The sequence below is a fragment of the Salvelinus namaycush genome, chromosome 28, assembly GCF_016432855.1.
Source record: "Salvelinus namaycush isolate Seneca chromosome 28, SaNama_1.0, whole genome shotgun sequence".
NCBI lineage: Eukaryota > Metazoa > Chordata > Actinopteri > Salmoniformes > Salmonidae > Salvelinus > Salvelinus namaycush.
Genome location: NC_052334.1, coordinates 21675544 through 21688689, shown reverse-complemented (window position 1 = coordinate 21688689; position 13146 = coordinate 21675544). Strand labels below are relative to the sequence as shown.

Here is a 13146-nt window from a genome sequence, read left to right as displayed (position 1 = left end):
TACTAGAGGGAAAATGCCCTTGGATTTCAACATGCTCTGTTCATACTAGCTTAGCCACTAAGAGTGAAGCAGACAGAATAACTTAGTGACATTAAAGAGATATTTGGCCACCTGCTGGACTCCGGGATCTACGTTAACACTACTACAGATTTAAAAAAATGGTCATGAAAAATTAATTGGATAAAAAAATATATACATCCTTTCTTTTTGATTTATCTCGGTATCAATGCAAATAGTAGGCACCTGAAGGTCACTTTCTGTTCATGACCTTCTCAAGGTTTCTGAGAAGAGTTTCTACTGGCTTGAACCTCTGAGTGACAGCTCCTCTGTCCAACCACAGACTGAAACATTGACATGATCTCTCTTTTGATTGGACACTTGAATTGCATACAAAGGGAGCTTGTCAGACTTTAGACTATCCATCTGAACAGAACTGATTTCACCTGTGTTTTGGTTAGATTAAAAAGTTGCCCTATAAAATAAAATGGAGGCTACATTTCAGATCTCCGTACAGGGATCTACATGGTTCCTGGTAGGACTAAAATAGAAACTTAATGACAATAAGGTAAGTTACACTTATCAAGCTTGACTTTCACATGGATGTACATCTGTCACTTGAATGTCCTGCTGACATTGTGTGAACATCATCTGAACGTCAAGTGAGTCAAGCCGTTGTTCCTCACTCGTTGGAGCCAAAGATGTACCTCATAACTAAAACAAACAGTTTGCCACACAGCACCATTCAATTATTAAACCAAAGACATAAGGTAATTTTACACCATGCCCAAACCAGACGCGTCATGTGCTTTGCAAAATAAATGTACACATACATGTTATTCAATCATTGCACCCATACTGCCAACGAGCGTCTGCGCTGCCAGGCGCTAAAATAGAAGTTGATTCTATTTGTGACGCAGAACGCGCTGCAAGTCCTGCCTCTCCCATCTCCTCATTGGTTTTTAGAAGCATATACCCACGTGCCATCTTCTCATTGGTTTTTAGGAACATATACCCTTGTGGGTGATTGAAAGATGAATTGAGGTCGGTTGTGATAATGCACCTTTTATGAATGCTAGTTGCCAATCTCCATATAAAGTCCAAAGAAGAAAAAGAAGCCTGAATTGAGAGATGACTAGAAACGATTCGGTTGACCGTTTTATGTGTGGATTAATCATCGGAGGACCTTGCATTTCAGGTCAAATAACAACTCAACGTTTATATCTCAGGACAAATTAGCTAGCAAGCTAGCTAGTTAAATAGCACAAATTAGCTAGCAACTGCAAGCTAGCTAGCTAAATTGCCATAAATGTTTAATGCTTTTCGACCTGTCCCCAAATTAATATAATTGGGTCAGAGTTTGTTTTGATATTTCAACCTGCGTGTTGTGATCGTGTTTGGTGTGGGGGGACAAAATCAATTTGCACACGCACACATCTGGTTTGCGTATGTGTACAGTCATCTTGTCACTTTGTCGTGCAAAAACAAAAATACTAAAATGGCTTTTTGTAGATCAATACTTCTACGTAAAAGTCACTTGATAGTCACATGGTAATAGAGTTACAGCGTCCCTGTGGAATATCAAAATAAAAACTAGAGACAAGATCATAATCTCCCCTTTTTTTTTACATTTCCACAACAAAGAGAAAAATAGGAACTATGCCGTATTATTTTCTTAGGGTAATATATTAACATTTTAATATATAAATAAAGTTTAGACCACTTTGAAAGTTGCATTGAGTTTGCTCAGACAGTGACATACTGTAGGTGTTGAGACTAAGGGTCCCAGTATTCAGCCCAGGTCCTTGTAGATGGAAGCATAGCGTCAGAAGAGACAGACCAGTGAGGATGAGGGAGTTTACTGAGGGGGCCAGGCTGATTTGGGTTGGGCTGAACCATGGCTGCTACACATGGGGGGAACTGGAGATGGGTACATCCAGGAGGGCAGCAGTTTCAGACAGAGACAGTGATCTTCGAGGAAGAGGACATACTCGTTGGCGGCTGGACTGGCTGGGAGGATACATAGAGGATCCTACTATCGCCCATGCTTCATAGAGCATGCATTGGGACTGGTCATAACAGTGACAGGCAGGCAGCCCTCCTCCGGGGGGCATAATCCAATGTGTCACCCTTGGGTGAGTGTGTATCCATCCCATCCTAAACAGTACAAAGTCTGTGTGTTAGTAGAGATGTGTCAGTATAAAAACAGAGAGAGAATGGAGTAACAGAGAGTGATAAAGATGCTGTGTTGTGTGAGTGGACATGGAGTTTCTCTCTGTGTGTTTACTCTGGGTCAGGACTGTCTTCTGTGGGTGGCGGCATGTTGGCCTGCTTGTATATGAACGTCAGTAGCAAGAGCGCAATATCGTGTGAGACCCAATAGGCTGTATGTGAGATCACCGCTGACCAATAGCGGCTCTCCACAAGGCCCTCACAGAGTTCAAAACCGATGCGGCGCTCTATTTCCACTGTAGAACAGAGATTCACTGTGAGAATACATTTTAGACCATTTACTGTATACTGCACAAACGTAACTGCTACAGATTCAAAAGGGTACTTAACTCTGATGTGAATTAGCATTATGTATTCATTCTCCTTTTTATATATATAAAAACTCTGGGGGGGTCAAGGGTGGCAAATATTATGAAAAGGCACTTGTTATTACATGGACTACAATACAATTATTCCTGAAAGTGTAATTGGGGTTGAAATGTAGCTGAACTAACCTGAGGGGTCTATGAGGGTGGAGGGAGACTGGGACAAGGTGGACGAAAGGCCGTAAGCTGATTGGCTGTCGACTGTCCTCTTCGGCTCCTCTCCCTCTGGGGTCCAGCCCTCGATGCCAAAGGACACTCCGGAGGGCGCAGGGTGGGAGAACCGGGAGAACAGTATCCCATCCCCTTCCCTATACTGTTACCTATACTGGCCGCTCCTAGACAGAGAGCGAGATGGAAAGACAGCGAGAGAGAGCAATACACACAGAGAGAGGGAGGGAGAGAGATTCATTTTAGATGGGGTGCGACAAAGGTGAGTGAAGTCTACCCTAGACTCTAGACATCCGGGTTGCCTCCCCAGCTCCGGCTTAACAGGTTTTGTAAGTAATAGAACGTCAGTTTGGCATAGAGGAACTACGTCACTACCTTATCCGCTTGAATATAATACTAAATAGTATCTAGCAAGATGAAGAGATTATTTTTAATGAGTGCAACTAACTTCACTAAAACCGCTGCAAAGTTTTTCCCTACCAAATTTGGTTTCCAATCGCGACCTTCTGGCATGTCTGCCTCGTGATTTGTTGGGAGAGTTGTCTGTCGGAAGAGGATCCACCCTCTTCCGCTTATGAAAGTTGCCAAGAGTCCGTCATTGAAACCAGACCCTAATCTGTTGCGTAGGGTGGAGTTTTGGAGACTAATCCAGTAGTACGGCTCTGGTCTTTACATGCTCTCTCCACAAGATGGCAGTGTTGCCTATGTCATAAATGATTTGACAGGTGGGTCTGTGAGGGAAATACTGTTGAGTGAGTCCAATAATAGATGTCAATTCCATCACAAGATGCTGAGTACATGCTGATGTACTTTGAATGGAACCATCTGCTTTGTCTGCTCAGGACATGTTGTGCTGTCTACAAATATCTTCTGTACAAATGATTGACCGTAAAATCTATGGGAACCTGCTGAGTGAGGTAATCTTACAATGAAGTTTAATTCTTTCCCTTCTAGCTTTGGACCAACTCGAGTTTGAATCTGCATCATGTGCACAGGTAATGAAGGCACTCATATTCAAATATTTAAGGTAATAATAATGTGCACGGTGATTTAAGGCAAAAAGGTTCTATACAGAGAATCAACCAGAGGACTGACAGACGTACCCAGGATGCTGGCCTTGCCCATGCTGGCGATAGACTCTCTGTAGTATTTCCTGGCCAGGACAGGGGAAGTGGAGGGGCTGGGGATGCTCTCTGTGTCCGACGTCGGGTCCTTCTGCGGGTTGATGAAGGTGGGACGGATCTCATCGTATGGCGTGGGGTCTACAGCACTACACCTGGGAGAAGAAAAACACCTGTCACTGTCCGTACAGAAAGTAGTAGTTTCAGCAGTTTATGTGTAACATACAGATTCACCTTGGGAGAATGAATGATCTCTTACCAGTGTATCTGTGCAGGTGCAATTTTGCTGTAATGTTTAAGGATGAGGGGCTCCAGTCTGTAAGCCTGCAGCAAGGACAAACCAGTCACAGTCAGTCTAGCACCTTGTCTGCCCTCTGGTCAGGAAAAAACCCTGGGTCTAATCATCCTGTAAGGGAAATTTTAATGTTTGTGCTATTCTTATAACTAATTTCTGTGTACCATTCATGTGCTGTTCTAAGTAACTAATTTCTGTGTTCATGCAAGTGGCTGACTGTACAAATCCTCACTATCAGTAGCTGCGATTTGGCAGTACGCCCAGATCTTGTTTTGAGAACGAATGAAAGATCTCAGTTTCAAGGTCTCAGCTTAGAGAGGAGAAGCCTCGTGAGGTGTTGGTCTGACACATGTTATGAACCAGTATTGGTCTGTCACATGTTATGAACCAGTGTTGGTCTGACACATGTTATGAACCAATATTGGTCTGTCACATGTTCTGAACCAGTATTGGTCTGTCACATGTTCTGAACCAGTATTGGTCTGTCACATGTTCTGAACCAGTATTGGTCTGTCACATGTTCTGAATCAGTATTGGTCTGTCACATGTTCTGAACCAGTATTGGTCGGTCACATGGATGAAACAAAACGGTAATGATTCATTATGCTAAATCATGCAAATATAACTTGTCTGTGTATAGCCGTATATAAAGACAACTGCTGAGACTGCCCAGACAGAGCTCCTGATTGACATGTGTACTGTGGTGCATTGAGTTGGTTGGAACCTCTCCAGCGCGCTGACAATAAACTGAATGATTCATTTAAGATTGACTTCGAGTGTCCCTGTGTAAGAATTTTCCCAACAATCCTTAAGATGAGAAAGGCTCTTAGATAAGCATAGAGTAGCTGTGAGGTAAAGGGGAATGGCAGGGCTAGAGAGAGACAGACAAAACGAAGTGATTCAGCGCTCCAGGACTGTAAAGAAAAGTGTGTGTGTTTGTCTGTCTCGGTGTCTCACCACGGGGTCTGTGGGGTGGAAGACGTTGAAGAGCCTCTGGCAGATGTAGCGAGGCAGAAGGTGGTCCTGTTCTCCACTGTTCCCTGGTCTAATCCCTCTCAGGGCCAGGAACACCGCCAGGGGAGAGCCCATACAGAAGAAATTCTCCACCTGGGGAAGAGGAGGAAACAGACACCATCTTTCCTTCAGTAATTTGCTTAGTCATCTTGTTGCTTTCTGCCATTATCACCCTGGATCCTGTGTCCCGGGTTGAAGGGATTGCTTTTGAGCAGTTAGCAGTGTACCTTCAATTTCAGAGTAGGGGGTGCTAGCGGTTTGGAGGCCTCCAGGCCTTGAAGCTGATCTTCCAGCTCTCGTAACCTGAGGAGTAGAGAGTGAGTTTCAGTAATACTGTTAGTATTCAGACCATTAACAAAATACCTACACCACTCACACCCCACTCCTTCCTACACACACACTACCTAACTGTCTGTAGACACAGTTTAGGTGGCCATCTCAACTGTGACAGAGAGACAAACACACACACACACCCCACTACCCACCACCCTGCCTACCGGTTCCTAGTGAGCTGCAGCTGCTCCAGCAGGCGTCTCTCCTCGTAGGAGACCCATCTCAGGTCCAGCTCCTCCTCCAGCTCCTGGTGCTCCTGCAGACAGAACCTCACCGGGTCCCAGCCTGTCATGATGTCAAAGGTGATCACGCAGCCCAGGGAGTGCGACACGATGGACACCTTGCCCCCCTTCTCCTCAAACTCAGGGTTCCTGGAGCAGAACAGGGTGTAGAGGCGGTTCAGCTCTGACGTCAGGCCCCTGGTGATCTGGAGATAAGGGTGGTATCAATTAGCCAGGGCCAATACGGTTGTCAAGCGAGATGAAGACTTAAACCCACTGTGTGTGTGTGTTTCAGTCTCACCTCGTCCCTGTACAAGGGACTGGTGTAGTACATAATGTCCATGGCACTGCTGTTGAGCAGGTCTCTCAGTCCTCGCACCTTGTCTGGGGTGATGGAGTCCACCGTATCTACAGATTCACACGACTCAACCATCAATAACATATACAAATATATGTCTGACAGTGGATAGTTTTTATGAGTAAGCCTTTGTTTATCCTCTATACTTCTACAGATCTATTTTTATTCAGATCAACCTTCCATTCACTTGGCTAAAACAGTTAAGGCCTAAGACCTGTATAGATATTGAATACTCAGTACTGTATGTGCATCGTAGACAGAATAGGAAATTAAAGGGCGTAGGAGACAGGACAGGAGTAGGGCAGAGGACAGTACACGGAACTCCATGTGAGAGATGTAGCCTAGCCGTCTGGCTTGTGGTTCCACAAGTGTGACCTAAATTCAGCATGCCATCACAAGGTGGGTGTCACCTCCTGGAAGCTAGTGGACGACAGCTGCTGCTCTCTCAGCTCAATTGGGATCGAGGACACACTGCGCACGAGCAAACACACCCCTTACCCCCATCCAGTGCCAGTTTGGAGCGCCACTCCACAGGCAGGAAGTCCACATACTCCTCTGTGTGCTCTGAAAAGTGCTTCTCCTCCTTACTGCCTCTCTTAGCCTGGACACACACATACAGTTTAATTGCTATGTGCATAAGAATAGTTTCTTGCTGTTCGGTCTTGAAAATGGTCTTATTCTCTGGCTAGCCTTTAATCTACGTGTCCTAAAGCTCTAAAAACAGAGACAAACAGCGAATCAACCTAACATCACATTTCATTGCAAGTAATCATCCTCGCAGCAGGCTACCAGACGGTACCTCATTACCGCTGGGTGAATGAATGAATAGCTTTACAATTTGGTCCATACACTGTCTACCCCTCTCCAAGTCAACCAGTGAATCCTTTGTGCCTTGTGTTTGCTCTGCCTTTCACTTAATGACTGTGTTTGAGAGGGATGACGTGTGTCCATTTCACCACTCACTGACGCAATCCATTTACTCTCAATGGCTGCTAGCAGGCTACGTTAGTGTACTATGTTAGATACACAAACAATGGGAGAGTGGCTGCTGTTGACATAACAGGGACGACCTGGGAGTGACATCGGCCTGAGGTGAACTGGTCTGTGACTCTGCCTGTCACTAATGCAGTCTTTTATGCAGTCTGTCTGGTGGGCTTCTATGCATCTATATAGTAGGCTTTTATGCTAAAGAGGCTAGCAGGATAACCTAGCATGGGCTAGCACAGTTTATCTCAAGTGGCTAACTGGTGAATGGGGTCACAGTACTGGCTTTAATGGTTTTAACGCAAACCCCCTCTGACACATGAGGAGGATCATACAGAGAGGCTGTCCTTACTGCCCTGTAACTCAGAACAAGCAGCCATTATTCTTAGTGGAGAGGTGAGAGGTATGGAAGGAGAGGTATGGAAGGAGAGGTGAGAGTAGAGGTATGGAAGGAGAGGTGAGAGGAGAGGTATGGAAGGAGAGGTGAGAGGAGAGGTATGGAAGGAGAGGTGAGAGGAGAGGTATGGAAGGAGAGGTGAGAGGAGAGGTGAGAGGAGAGGTATGGAAGGAGAGGTGAGAGTAGAGGTATGGAAGGAGAGGTGAGGTGAGAGGAGAGGTATGGAAGGAGAGGTGAGGTGAGAGGAGAGGTATGGAAGGAGAGGTGAGAGGAGAGGTATGGAAGGAGAGGTGAGAGGAGAGGTATGGAAGGAGAGGTGAGAGGAGAGGTGAGAGGAGAGGTATGGAAGGAGAGGTGAGAGTAGAGGTATGGAAGGAGAGGTGAGGTGAGAGGAGAGGTATGGAAGGAGAGGTGAGGTGAGAGGAGAGGTATGGAAGGAGAGGTGAGAGGAGAGGTATGGAAGGAGAGGTGAGAGGAGAGGTATGGAAGGAGAGGTGAGAGGAGAGGTATGGAAGGAGAGGTGAGAGGAGAGGTATGGAAGGAGAGGTGAGAGGAGAGGTATGGAAGGAGAGGTGAGAGGAGAGGTATGGAAGGAGAGGTATGGAAGGAGAGGTGAGAGGAGAGGTATGAAAGGAGAGGTATGGAAGGAGAGGTATGGAAGGAGAGGTGAGAGGAGAGGTATGGAAGAAGAGGTATGGAAGGAGAGGTGAGAGGAGAGGTATGGAAGGAGAGGTGAGAGGAGAGGTATGGAAGGAGAGGTGAGAGGAGAGGTATGGACGGAGAGGTATGGAAGGAGAGGTGAGAGGAGAGGTATGGAAGAAGAGGTATGGAAGGAGAGGTGAGAGGAGAGGTATGGAAGAAGAGGTATGGAAGGAAAGGTGAGACGAGAGGTATGGAAGGAGAGGTGAGAGGAGAGGTATGGAAGGAGAGGTGAGAGGAGAGGTATGGAAGGAGAGGTATAGAAGGAGAGGTGAGAGGAGAGGTATGGAAGGAGAGGTGAGAGGAGAGGTATGGAAGGAGAGGTGAGAGGAGAGTAGAGGTATGGAAGGAGAGTTATGGAAGGAGAGGTGAGAGGAGAGGTATGGAAGGAGAGGTGAGAGGAGAGGTATGGAAGGAGAGGTGAGAGGAGAGGTATGGAAGAAGAGGTATGGAAGGAGAGGTGAGAGGAGAGGTATGGAAGGAGAGGTGAGAGGAGAGGTGAGAGGAGAGGTATGGAAGGAGGGATGAGAGGAGAGGTATGAAAGGAGAGGTGAGAGGAGAGGTATGGAAGGAGACGTGAGAGGAGAGGTATGGAAGGAGAGGTGAGAGGAGAGGTATGTAAGGAGAGGTGAGAGGAGAGGTATGGAAGGAGAGGTATGGAAGGAGAGGTGAGAGGAGAGGTATGAAAGGAGAGGTATGGAAGGAGAGGTGAGAGGAGAGGTATGGAAGGTGAGGTGAGAGGAGAGGAGAGGTATGGAAGGAGAGGTGAGAGGAGAGGTATGGAAGGAGAGGTGAGAGGAGAGGTATGGAAGGAGAGGTGAGAGGAGAGGTATGGAAGGAGAGGTGAGAGGAGAGGTATGGAAGGAGAGGTGAGAGGAGAGGTATGGAAGGAGAGGTGAGAGGAGAGGTATGGAAGGAGAGGTGAGAGTAGAGGTATGGAAGGAGACGTGAGAGGAGAGGTATGGAAGGAGGGATGAGAGGAGAGGTATGAAAGGAGAGGTATGGAAGGAGAGGTATGGAAGGAGAGGTATGGAAGGAGAGGTATGGAAGGAGAGGTATGGAAGGAGAGGTGAGAGCAGAGGTATGGAAGGAGAGGTATGGAAGGAGAGGTGAGAGGAGAGGTATGGAAGGAGAGGTATGGAAGGAGAGGTGAGAGGAGAGGTATGGAAGGAGAGGTATGGAAGGAGAGGTATGGAAGGAGAGGTGAGAGGAGAGGTATGGAAGGAGAGGTATGGAAGGAGAGGTGAGAGGAGAGGTATGAAAGGAGAGGTATGGAAGGAGAGGTGAGAGGAGAGGTATGGAAGGAGAGGTATGGAAGGAGAGGTGAGAGGAGAGGTATGGAAGGAGAGGTGAGAGGAGAGGTATGAAAGGAGAGGTGAGAGGAGAGGTATGGAAGGAGAGGTGAGAGGAGAGGTATGGAAGGAGAGGTGAGAGTAGAGGTATGGAAGGAGACGTGAGAGGAGAGGTATGGAAGGAGAGGTGAGAGGAGAGGTATGGAAGGAGAGGTGAGAGGAGAGGTATGGAAGGAGAGGTGAGAGGAGAGGTATGGAAGGAGAGGTGAGAGGAGAGGTATGGAAGGAGAGGTATGGAAGGAGAGGTGAGAGGAGAGGTATGAAAGGAGAGGTATGGAAGGAGAGGTGAGAGGAGAGGTATGGAAGGAGAGGTATGGAAGGAGAGGTATGGAAGGAGAGGTGAGAGGAGAGGTATGAAAGGAGAGGTATGGAAGGAGAGGTGAGAGGAGAGGTATGGAAGGAGAGGTGAGAGGAGAAGTATGGAAGGAGAGGTGAGAGGAGAGGTATGGAAGGAGAGGTGAGAGGAGAGGTATGGAAGGAGAGGTGAGAGGAGAGGTATGGAAGGAGAGGTGAGAGGAGAGGTATGGAAGGAGAGGTGAGAGGAGAGGTATGGAAGGAGAGGTGAGAGGAGAGGTATGGAAGGAGAGGTGAGAGGAGAGGTATGGAAGGAGAGGTATGGAAGGAGAGGTACGAAAGGAGAGGTATGGAAGGAGAGGTGAGAGGTGAGGTATGGAAGGAGAGGTATGGAAGGAGAGGTGTGGAAGGAGAGGTGAGAGGAGAGGTATGGAAGGAGAGGTGAGAGGAGAGGTATGGAAGGAGAGGTGAGAGGAGAGGTATGGAAGGAGAGGTATGGAAGGAGAGGTATGAAAGGAGAGGTATGGAAGGAGAGGTGAGAGGAGAAGTATGGAAGGAGAGGTGAGAGGAGAGGTATGGAAGGAGAGGTATGGAAGGAGAGGTGAGAGGAGAGGTATGGAAGGAGAGGTATGGAAGAAGAGGTGAGAGGAGAGGTATGAAAGGAGAGGTATGGAAGGAGAGGTGAGAGGAGAGGTATGGAAGGAGAGGTATGGAAGGAGAGGTGAGGGGAGAGGTATGAAAGGAGAGGTATGGAAGGAGAGGTGAGAGGAGAGGTATGGAAGGATAGGTGAGAGGAGAAGTTTGGAAGGAGAGGTGAGAGGAGAGGTATGGAATGAGAGGTGAGAGGAGAGGTATGGAAGGAGAGGTGAGAGGAGAGGTATGGAAGGAGAGGTATGGAAGGAGAGGTGAGAGGAGAGGTATGGAAGGAGAGGTATGGAAGGAGAGGTGAGAGGAGAGGTATGGAAGGAGAGGTGAGAGGAGAGGTATGGAAGGAGAGGTGAGAGGAGAGGTATGGAAGGAGAGGTGAGAGGAGAGGTATGAAAGGAGAGGTGAGAGGAGAGGTATGGAAGGAGAGGTATGGAAGGAGAGGTATGGAAGGAGAGGTGAGAGGAGAGGTATGGAAGGATAGGTATGGAAGGAGAGGTGAGAGGAGAGGTATGAGAGGAGAGGTATGGAAGGAGAGGTGAGAGGAGAGGTATGGAAGGAGAGGTATGGAAGGAGAGGTGAGAGGAGAGGTATGGAAGGAGAGGTATGGAAGGAGAGGTATGGAAGGAGAGGTGAGAGGAGAGGTATGGAAGGAGAGGTATGGAAGGAGAGGTGAGAGGAGAGGTATGGAAGGAGAGGTGAGAGGAGAGGTATGGAAGGAGAGGTATGGAAGGAGAGGTGAGAGTAGAGGTATGGAAGGAGAGGTGAGAGGAGAGGTATGGAAGGAGAGGTGAGAGGAGAGGTATGGAAGGAGAGGTGAGAGGAGAGGTATGGAAGGAGAGGTGAGAGGAGAGGTATGGAAGGAGAGGTATGGAAGGAGAGGTGAGAGGAGAGGTATGAAAGGAGAGGTATGGAAGGAGAGGTATGGAAGGAGAGTTTAGAGGAGAGGTATGGAAGAAGAGGTATGGAAGGAGAGGTGAGAGGAGAGGTATGGAAGGAGAGGTGAGAGGAGAGGTATGGAAGGAGAGGTGAGAGGAGAGGTATGGACGGAGAGGTATGGAAGGAGAGGTGAGAGGAGAGGTATGGAAGAAGAGGTATGGAAGGAGAGGTGAGAGGAGAGGTATGGAAGGAGAGGTATGGAAGGAGAGGTGAGAGGAGAGGTATGAAAGGAGAGGTATGGAAGGAGAGGTGAGAGGAGAGGTATGGAAGGAGAGGTGAGAGGAGAAGTTTGGAAGGAGAGGTGAGAGGAGAGGTATGGAATGAGAGGTGAGAGGAGAGGTATGGAAGGAGAGGTGAGAGGAGAGGTATGGAAGGAGAGGTATGGAAGGAGAGGTGAGAGGAGAGGTATGGAAGGAGAGGTATGGAAGGAGAGGTGAGAGGAGAGGTATGGAAGGAGAGGTGAGAGGAGAGGTATGGAAGGAGAGGTGAGAGGAGAGGTATGGAAGGAGAGGTGAGAGGAGAGGTATGAAAGGAGAGGTGAGAGGAGAGGTATGGAATGAGAGGTATGGAAGGAGAGGTATGGAAGGAGAGGTGAGAGGAGAGGTATGGAAGGATAGGTATGGAAGGAGAGGTGAGAGGAGAGGTATGAGAGGAGAGGTATGGAAGGAGAGGTGAGAGGAGAGGTATGGAAGGAGAGGTATGGAAGGAGAGGTGAGAGGAGAGGTATGGAAGGAGAGGTATGGAAGGAGAGGTATGGAAGGAGAGGTGAGAGGAGAGGTATGGAAGGAGAGGTATGGAAGGAGAGGTGAGAGGAGAGGTATGGAAGGAGAGGTGAGAGGAGAGGTATGGAAGGAGAGGTATGGAAGGAGAGGTGAGAGTAGAGGTATGGAAGGAGAGGTGAGAGGAGAGGTATGGAAGGAGAGGTGAGAGGAGAGGTATGGAAGGAGAGGTGAGAGGAGAGGTATGGAAGGAGAGGTGAGAGGAGAGGTATGGAAGGAGAGGTATGGAAGGAGAGGTGAGAGGAGAGGTATGAAAGGAGAGGTATGGAAGGAGAGGTATGGAAGGAGAGTTTAGAGGAGAGGTATGGAAGAAGAGGTATGGAAGGAGAGGTGAGAGGAGAGGTATGGAAGGAGAGGTGAGAGGAGAGGTATGGAAGGAGAGGTGAGAGGAGAGGTATGGACGGAGAGGTATGGAAGGAGAGGTGAGAGGAGAGGTATGGAAGAAGAGGTATGGAAGGAGAGGTGAGAGGAGAGGTATGGAAGAAGAGGTATGGAAGGAGAGGTGAGAGGAGAGGTATGGAAGGAGAGGTGAGAGGAGAGGTATGGAAGGAGAGGTGAGAGGAGAGGTATGGAAGGAGAGGTATGGAAGGAGAGGTGAGAGGAGAGGTATGGAAGGAGAGGTGAGAGGAGAGGTATGGAAGGAGAGGTGAGAGGAGAGTAGAGGTATGGAAGGAGAGGTGAGAGGAGAGTAGAGGTATGGAAGGAGAGTTATGGAAGGAGAGGTGAGAGGAGAGGTATGGAAGGAGAGGTGAGAGGAGAGGTATGGAAGGAGAGGTCAGAGGAGAGGTATGGAAGAAGAGGTATGGAAGGAGAGGTGAGAGGAGAGGTATGGAAGGAGAGGTGAGAGGAGAGGTGAGAGGAGAGGTATGGAAGGAGAGGTGAGAGGAGAGGTATGGAAGGAGGGATGAGAGGAGAGGTATGAAAGGAGAGGTGAGAGGAGAGGTATGGAAGGA

General features: G+C 48.1%; 1 pseudogene; it reads right to left on the bottom strand.

Annotated features, from left to right (window-relative positions):
• Positions 1-1347: 1347 nt before the first annotated feature.
• The window catches only part of LOC120023265, an 87917-nt pseudogene continuing 76118 nt past the window's right edge, over positions 1348-13146 (bottom strand).